Source organism: Mus caroli, chromosome 19, assembly GCF_900094665.2.
Source record: "Mus caroli chromosome 19, CAROLI_EIJ_v1.1, whole genome shotgun sequence".
Taxonomy (NCBI): domain Eukaryota; kingdom Metazoa; phylum Chordata; class Mammalia; order Rodentia; family Muridae; genus Mus; species Mus caroli.
The window spans coordinates 46,629,409-46,639,394 of record NC_034588.1 but is presented as its reverse complement, the minus strand read 5'-3'; the positions used below and the strand labels follow the sequence as shown (position 1 = coordinate 46,639,394).

At 39.1% G+C, this 9,986-nt stretch overlaps 1 pseudogene; it reads left to right on the top strand.

Annotated features, from left to right (window-relative positions):
* Positions 1-7,039: 7,039 nt before the first annotated feature.
* Positions 7,040-9,694, top strand: LOC110285332 (annotated as a pseudogene).
* The last annotated feature ends 292 nt before the right edge of the window (positions 9,695-9,986 follow it).

Here is a 9,986-nt window from a genome sequence, read left to right as displayed (position 1 = left end):
TTCCAGTGTCCCTTGGATTGTGAATGACATTAGTCTCTCTTTCTTTTTCATCTGTACCATTGTAGGCAGTTGGCATTTTTATCCAGATTTTATCTACAGCATTAAACCACAATTACTACAATCCTGCCAGATCTAAAATTAATCACCTGCTTTCACCTACCTTAGACTGCCATGATCTTCAGCCAATTAAAACAGAAACATTTATTTTGTGAAGTTCTAAAAATTGACAGCTGTACTAATTTCTTCCAACTTTTGTTTATTTGGGTTCATGTGTTTCCCCTCCTGGAATTTGCAATAAAATGTGAAATCTGACTACTTAGTGAGAGCACAGAGAGGTCATCATTGACCCAGAAGGCAGCAATCATATATAGATGTGCTCAACAACTACTCGGCCAATCGCTCATCCCTTTATCTTGTAAACAATTTGGGAACTGGCGTAGTGGAACAAAAGAAAACAAAACCACCTCCTTAAGTTAACTAAAAGAAAATATTTTAGAATACTTTCTTTCCATAAGGTAAATTAATTTTAAAAAATCAAAACAATAATTGTCCTACTTCTATGAAAATTTTTACCGTTGAAAAGTTTTCTGGGCCAGAAGGTGGATAGTGGGTAAAGGTGCTTGCTGCTAAAACCTAATGACCTGGATTTGATCCTTGTAACCTACATAAAAGTGAGTGGTAAAAGTGAACATTACTGCATATGACACCACCAGCAAGTATACACTCCAACTAATAAAATAATAAAGAAAATAAAAAGCACAAGTTATATGTATCACGACCAAGATGCAGTTAGCAATTTGGAAATTGTGTGTGTGGTGACCTTGAATGGATTAGCACATGACTAGTTATGAATAGTGTTTCTAACAGTGGATGTATTTCCAAAGGAGATTAATAGTTAATTCAAGACACTGAGGATCATCATTGTGGTCTCATCAAGTTTGCTAAGGACTATCTCAGTTACAGTGTTAATTAAAAAAAAATTCTTTCATATATCATATTTCAATCAGTTTCCCATCTTCCTTTTCTCCCAATTCTCCACATTCTCCTTCCACCCTCCCCCAGATCCACTCTTAGTTTGTTTCCCTTTGTTAAAGAGCACCCTCACAGGGATATCAACCAAACATGGCATATCAAGTTGCAATAAGACTAAGCATATCCCTCATATTAAAGCTGGATGAGTCAACCCAGTAGGAAAGGGTATCAAAAGCAAGCAGATGAGTCTAAGACAGCCTTGCTCCCATTGGTAGGAGGACCACCAGAATACCAAGCTACACAACCATAAGATATATGCTGAGGACTTAGATCAGACCCATACAGGCTCTTTAGCTGTTAGTTCAATCTCTGTGAGCTCCTGTGAGTCCTGGTTAGTTGATTCTGTGGGTTTTCTCAAGGTGTTCTTGTTTTCTCTGGCTCCTATAATTTTTCCTACCCTTCTTCCATAGGATTCCAAACAATTCTATTGTTTGGCTGTGGGTCTTTACATCTGCTACCATTAGTTGATGGATGTAGCCTCTCTGATGGTGATTATAAATATATGAGTATATTTTACTGACTTCCTTTTCTACCCTGATCATATTTGCTTCTATCATAGGTGTCTGGGCTAGCTAGCCTCTATCTAGTTTCTGGACCTTCATGAAGTTGCAGGTGGCCTCCCTCTCATGGCATGGGTCTGAAGAAACTGTTGTATTGTCATGACAAAATATTAAGACCAAGACAACTTATAGAAGAAGTTATTAATTAGGGTCTTACCACTTCAGAGGGTAGTCTATGATCATCATGGTAGAGACTATGGCAGCATGTAGACAGACATAGCACTGGGGTAGTAGCTCAAAGCTTATATCCTGATCAGCATGTAAAAGGCAGAAAGAGAAAAAGACTGGGCCTGGTGTGGGCTTTTTAAACCTTAAAGACCATCCCTAGTGACACACTTTCTTTCACAAAGTCACACCTCCAAATCCTTCTCAAACAGTCCTACTCTCAATCCAGAGTCAAGTATTGAGCTACACAAGCGTCTGAGGGCCATTGTCATTCAAGCCACAACACAGACTACACTTAGCAAATGGTAAAAGAGGGAAAAGCTTACTTTGTAGCACAGCAGTATCCTTTATCTTTTCATTCTTTGAACTTTGATATTCTTGGATCTACTGAGTTTGGACTCAGACTTGTGTTGAAACCATGGGTTTTGCCAGGCATTCGTCTTCCAGTTGACAGACCATCAAGTTTTTCAGTCTGGGCAATCACATGAGGCATTCACTTAAGATCAACCCATTCTATATACTGTAGTATACATTCTTATGGTCTGTTTCCCCAGAGAACTTTGTCACTGTGAGTTACTCTTCATGTTGTTGAGATAATAAACAACGTATCTTGAAATTTCTTAGGACTATTTGAAGTGACAGTTTCTGGTTTCTTTGGAGACTCAGTAGAGTCATGATGTTTTCCTGGAAACTGTCTTATGATAGGATGTTTCTGCTGAAGCAGACATGCGGTGTTTTGTCTGGAAGCATCCTGAAGAAAGGACATGTGATGTTTTTCTAGAGCAGATGCTTGAGTGAACAGGTGATGCTTGAAAAGGGTATAAACATAACCCAACAGATAGTGAATGATGCTGGATGATATTGGCACGCCTTGTCATTCTTTGCTGGTCATCATTTGTCATGATTTCATGGAGAGAAATGCACCAAAAATCTTCTGGTGATGTTCCAGTGGCTTCTTGCCACTTCTATTGACTCAGGCTGATTGGCAGAGCCTGGAAGTTTCTTCTGGCTCAAGCTGCCTCTCCCCATTTGTCAGTGGTGTTTGTGAGTGTTTGGACCTGCCACTGCTGATTTCATTTGAATGAACTCCGTGATATCCTGATAACACAGATCAGAATTGCTACAAAGAACTATTTCTAAACAGGTTTACATCCTTCTTTGCTCTATTAATCTTTCCTTTCCACTACCTCCAGTGGGTGGTGGGCTACAAGGGAGGTTAAAGCATTTAAAACCCTTATTAAAAGTAGATACTGAAAATTCTAAGCGTACAATTCTTTTCTGAATTTTTAATTTAATTAAATTTTCACATGTTTGCATATTTTGCTTGCATGTATATCCATTCACTGCATGCATGCCTGGTATCTGAGAAGTCCAGAAGAAGGCATTGGAGGTGGATATTCAGAGATATGTGAGCAAGGGTAAGATTGCTTAGAATTGAACATAGGTCTCCTGGAAGTGCAGTCAGTGCTCTTGAGTGCTATGCTATGCCTCCATCTCCATTTACATCCATATTTTGAGTTGTATTGCATGTTACTCAATCAAAATGCATTGAAAACTCATTCATCTTGTGTCCCTGAAAGAATATAATAGGTGTGCTTATGTGAGAGAAAAAAAAAAAAAACACAAAAAAACCCCGCAAGGCATAAAAACATGCTAATAGTGGCCAGAGATGATTTTGCATTTCAGGAAATTTAAACACATGGAAAAATAGTCCTTTTACTAAGTGATATCATGTTTAGTCTCTTAACAAAGTTTGTATGGCGCAGTTGACCGAAAATAACTACTTGCAGACTAAAGTGCAGTCTGCTTAGCAACTGTCACTGCTTAAGCCACATCTCCAGAGTTCAATCAAGCAGAGCTTCGAATGACAGCACTTTCAACACGGAAGACTCTAGGCAAAAATATCTCAGCCCAGAGGCCAAAGCAGAAGTCCATGAGACCCACAACAGTGGGTCATTGCAACTGCATCATGCACTACATTTTATGTAAACCAGAAACCATGGATTTTTATGTGAATTTTCACATGCTTAATTATAGTAAGATGCAGTTTAAGACAAACACACACACACACACACACACACACACACACACACACACTCATGCAAATGGAAAGTATTCATCCTTCTCATGATTGTTGCATAACAAGTAGAGCAAATTAGGAATTGTCACAAAATGACGTAGTATATGGTACATGTTGAGGAAGATGTGATGTAGTTACTGGCTAAACTCCATGACAGAACTGGATTCTGAGGAAGCTCTGAGGTTTTCCCCAGTGTCCCATGAGGACAGCATCTTTGGCCATAACTTAAATAGAAAAGCAGATGGAAAATATCTTCTTCCATCGGTTCATGCTGGAAGTTCTAAACCAGAAACCATGTGATAATGATCTTGGAGAAAGAAAGAACAAAGAAAACGTTATGGTGATGACCTTAGGCTGTCCTAAATAAGGACCCAAAGACTGGCATCTGTCTGAGGAATGGCTGGAGAAACAGCTTTCTTTCATCAAGTTAAAAATTTTGACACTGGGAGTTCTGGACACAAATATTGGTCTCTTTCTCTTAAAACTAAAGTTGAATTTTTTTTGGTTGGGTAGGAAATTAAAGAAGCTGAATGTGCATGCGACTGTGTGTGTGTGTGTGTGTGTAGTGTGCATGTGTATATATGGTGTATGTATTTCTGTGGTGTGTCTCCATGTGTACTGAGTATTTGTATCTGTGTACAGTGTGTGTGTTGTTTGAGTATGTGTAGCAGTGTGTCATGTGTCATTGTGTGTTTTGTTGGTATGTGGTTGGTGTGAGATGCAATTGTGTTTTTAATAATGTGTATGAGTAGTGTGTCTGGGGATGTATGTATATGGTATATGTGTGAGAGTAGAGTATGTTATGTGCATGTGGTACATGTGTGCCCTGGAGTGTTGTGCTTGTATGTATTCATTTGTATGTATGTGGATGTATATGTGGTATAATGTACAGTGTATATATGTGATACACACACACACACACACACACACGCACACGCACACGCACACACACACACACACATATATAAATGTACATTAATGTGTGTTATTCATGTATTTGTATGTGTGTTTGTGTCTGTTCATTTGTTTGTCTATGGTGTGTTGTATGAATGTGTGCACATATGATATAGTAATGTAGTGTCTTTATGTTGGTGTGCATATGCCTGTATGGAGGTTATAGAACATATGCATGCATGTACTTGTATGTACATCCCTGAGTGTTTGTGCCCGTGTTGAGTGTGATCCTGCATTTCAGGAAAAAGTGAGACTCATTTGGTTTATGCTAAGGCAGGTTTTCAAGTTGGCCTAATACATTTTTTATCAGACAATCATCCTGAATTTTGCTGCTCTATCCAGCAATACAAGTTTACAGGGCTCAGTTCTTTGATTGCTTATATTTGGATCTCAGGAGAAGCAACATAAGATGGAGAAGAAACAAGGGTGAGGTGTCTTAATCTCAGCTTCCATGGAATCATTGAAAGTTCATGGTTTGTTTGTTTGTTTATTGCCATCTGGGCCTCATCCTTCAGCAAGCTAACTGAGTCCTTGAAACCATGCCCAAAGCAGAAGGATTTTGAACGGGATTTAGTAATTTCTTAAGAAATATACTTTAGATCATTTGGAGATGGAAAAAAAAAGAAACCCACTCTTTCTTGTGTTGTATTTTAAATTTCTTTCGTACTCTTCACCTTGTGGCGAAGCTGTGGGGAATACTTAAGGACGCTGACTTTGGACTGATGCTAGGCCAGTGTATGCCGCTGATACGTTTTGACAAACTGTCACTGCTGATTTCAAATGGCAGTTCCTGGATGACAGTCATTGGTTACATGCAGAGCCTCGTGGCTCCAGCAGCCTAAGGAACAGCTGCTACAAAAGAAGTTTGGCTCATTAGCGTTGACAAAACCCTGAGCTAGAAAGAGTCTCCTGAAGACTGGGAGCGGGAGTTAAGGCAAGATGAGAGGAGAAAATTCATTCCAAGATAAAAATTGCTTCAGTAGTCCTGGTAGAAGGGAAGCCCTTCTCTGCCATTCCTAAGTCACCCACGTTTAAGGTTTTCACAGTGTGTGACTTCCCTGTAAATCCTTATGGCCATGGAGCCTGATTTTATCTTTTGATTCTGTCACTGTGAGGGAGAAGATGCCAGGAGTGCTCCCATCAGACAGAGCAGGGGTAATAGGCAGTGTGTATGTGTAGGGAGGAGGCATTTGGCCTTATTTCCAGAAGGCCTAGCTTCAGAAGTTCCTTCTCTAAAACGACTGGAAGTGCAGAATGCATCTGGCTACTAAATTCTTTGAGTTTCAAGGCAAAGAGGCTGGGGAAAATGCCCACACTCTAAGGATGCTACTAAGGATGCAACGACAGTGCATCCCAAAGACAGTGTCTGGAATGTAGTTCACGGTGGCTGTCATTAGGTGGCTGCTTATTACTAAAGAAGCTCTTGTTTTGCTACTCTGAGCGTATAGATTCATTACATTTTAGTTTTTCAAAAAAAAAAAAAGTTTTTTACAGATAGCATTTGCCTCTCTAGCTCTGCTCACAGCATCAGGAAGGCACACATCTTCACAAGCTTGAGGGCATTTAAGTCCTAAGTGGGTGAAAGTCTGTAACCCCCTGTGGAGGACTCTTCAGCTTTCTGTATCAAGAGATAAATAAGCCAGCTCAAGAGAGTAAAAAAAAAATCAGCTTACTGTGCTAGAGTGTGAAAAAGTTGTGGAAGTCATGGAAGTCTCTGGTACAGAGGCAACATATTCCTTTAATAAGGTTTCATATTTCATCTCAGGGTATAATCATCTTTAAATATATTCTCCATTCCAGAAGACATGACTCATTTTATTTTGCACATGTACCTAGAGAAGTTGTCATATCTCCTTATACCTCTAAACTCTGTGGTTGTGAAATTCTTCTGGGATAATGTCAGTGACTGGGAATAAACACTCAATAATGCATTTACATCAATGAGATGAATAAGTTACGAAGATGTGGCAGCCCATTGTGTTGGGGACTTCTCATAGCATGCTTGTGTTATGGGCTATAGCTGTCACCCATTAATTAGATGATTATTTTTTTAAAGCCCCTAAGCCCCAAATTGGAAACAGGCAGTTTGGCTACCTCAAGGTCAGGTGTCATCTCTATGATGTGCTGTTATCTGAAACAGTGTTCTGCCAGCTTGACCTCTGGGATTTTTTCATTAAGAACAGTTTATATCAAAAAATATTAACTGGTGTCATATTCAAGGGAGATATATTGATGATGCTGTGCGGGAATGGCAAGTATTAGATAGCACCAATTACTTGAAGTTTCACAAACTCTATGACTTGAGTTATAAAGGTCTTGTGAAAGAGACCTGATGGAGCTAGAACAATGGCTGAGCAGTTAAGAGTGCCTTTTGATATTGAGGAGCACAGTGTATGGATATCAGCACCCATGGGAGGGGGCTCACAACATCCTGCAATGCCAGAGGAGTTAATCTTACATCTGGATGTTAGGTAGGAGTACGGACATATGTGAGTGAACTGGCACATTAACACAGATGCATGTATACACATAATTAAAAAATAAGAATAAAATGATTTGAGATGCATTTCTCAGTCACATCCCCATGATATTTAATTAAATATCAGACTCATATATTTAGAGATGGCTTTGTTTTGGGTTAGAAGTTAGAGAAATTACTTTACTAGGTCTTGATCAATGAGAAATAGAGATATATGACAAAATCATGGGTGTGGAGAAAGAATGACTAGCGAACCACCACTGTTTAAAATTATAATATGTCTTACAAGGCAATAAAGAAAAATAGCTATTATTTTGTTACATTTTTTTCTGTTATTGATTCTACTGTAAGATGGGGAGCAACTATTTTCAGATTTTAATGTACATAAAAATCGCTCTTTGTGTCTATTAAAATACCATTTTTTTTTGTCTACTTCAGAACCACTAAACAAAGACTATGCACAATAAAGTTTGATTGACTGGCATAAAGGATCTTCTAATTGTTTTCTTGTTTGTGTCTTTGCTATAACTAGCATGAATTATCTTCCTTTCTTCTTGATCCATTTACATATATGTAGGTGTATGCCATATATATATATATATATATATATATATATATATATATAATTTTAAAGTTAGATAATTTTTCCTGCTGTTTTAGGAATATAACAGAAGCCTTTTCTATGTCAGGCAAGTGCTTTACCATCAAGCTATAGTCTCAGCCCAATAAATTCTTTAATAAATATAGAAGACTTAGTCAATAAAAACTTAAGCCCAACCTATATTTTATAACATTTATTGATCAGCAACTTTTTTCTATGTATAAGACACCTGGTCCTCAGTCCCTCATAAGATGTCTGCCATCATGATGCTTATGCTTGAATACAAAATGCAGACAAGATGATAGACATATGAGTCTGGTCAGTAACCAATGAAAAGTTCTTTGATCTCACCTTGAGGAAGGCACTCAGTCTTAGCATTGTGTGTGTGGATGGCCATAACATATCTTCTGCATAACAGACAACATAGTCTAAAATGATAAGCTTGCTTTGTCTTGGACTTGGTATATCAAGAAGGCTGAGGGGAAAAAAAAAAAAAACGGGGATGTGTGTGATGTAATAAGTAAGAATCACAGGCAGAGAAAGGAGAGCCCAAGAGAAAACAGACAAGTCATAAAAAATGGATGGACACTGATTTTATACAGTGGATTTGTGGTTTCAGAACAGCACTTGTAGCACTTCTGTCTTCCTCTAAGGTGAAAGTTAACATCATCTGTACCATTCAGGTATCATGAGAATTAAACTAGTGGATATGCAACATACCTAGCTTGTTTCTATTTTTCTGCTTTTATGCTGGACGTCCATAAGGTCACCGCCGGGGCCCAAGTCGCTATGGCCCCCAGTATGGTCATCCCCCACCCCCTCCCCCACCACCCGACTATGGCCCCCACGCTGACAGCCCTGTGCTCATGGTCTATGGCTTGGATCAATCTAAGATGAACTGTGATCGAGTCTTCAATGTCTTCTGCCAATGTATGGCAATGTGGAGAAGGTGAAATTTATGAAAAGCAAGCCGGGGGCCGCCATGGTGGAGATGGCTGACGGCTATGCTGTGGACCGAGCCATCACTCACCTCAACAACAACTTCATGTTTGGGCAGAAGATGAATGTCTGTGTCTTCAAGCAACCAGCTATTATGCCTGGTCAGTCATACGGGCTAGAAGATGGATCCTGCAGCTATAAAGACTTCAGCGAGTCAAGGAACAATCGGTTCTCCACTCCAGAGCAGGCAGCTAAGAACCGCATCCAGCACCCTAGCAATGTACTGCACTTCTTCAATGCTCCTCTGGAGGTGACTGAGGAGAACTTCTTTGAGATCTGCGATGAACTGGGAGTGAAGCGGCCAACCTCTGTCAAAGTATTTTCAGGCAAAAGCGAGCGGAGCTCCTCTGGGCTGCTGGAGTGGGACTCGAAGAGCGATGCCCTGGAGACCTTGGGCTTCCTGAACCATTACCAAATGAAAAACCCAAATGGCCCGTACCCATACACTCTGAAGTTGTGCTTCTCCACTGCACAGCACGCCTCCTAATTGGATGCTGGGAAGGAAGACTCCATCCGAGCAGGAAAATGTTCCTTTCCTTTATGCTGTTGGTTTGTTTTTTCTTTGTTTTTTGTTTTTTTGTTTTTGGTTTTGTTTTGATTTATTTTTGCAGTTTTTTCCTTTTAAATGCTAGGTCAGTAGAGGCTTAACCACAACAGAAATGCTGGAACTCTGGAGGGGGGGAGGGGAACTGGTATCTCCCAAGATTTAACCTTCACTTTTTAAAATGACTGTATGTGTGATTTTTTTTTCCTGTTCATACATTTGTGCTGCCCATGTATCTTGGCACATTTCAATAAAATTGTTTGGAAAATAAAAAAAAAAAGGATAAAATGGATTAAATAAAATGTGGTAGATAAAAAAAAAAGGATAAAATGGATTAAATAAAATGTGGTAGATAAAACATGATTTTACTAAAAGCTTCTACTGGGACTTTATGTGTCGGTAAAGCAGAATGCTAGATATGAACAGGTAGTCTTGAGTATGGAGATCCACTTTTACTATTTGACCTTTGAACTTTCATCACTTGCATAACCAGATGGTCTATTAATATGAAATTCAATAGAATTAAAAAGTAGGAAAGTATGAGAGTAAGAATAGTTGCTGTCTCACCAGAT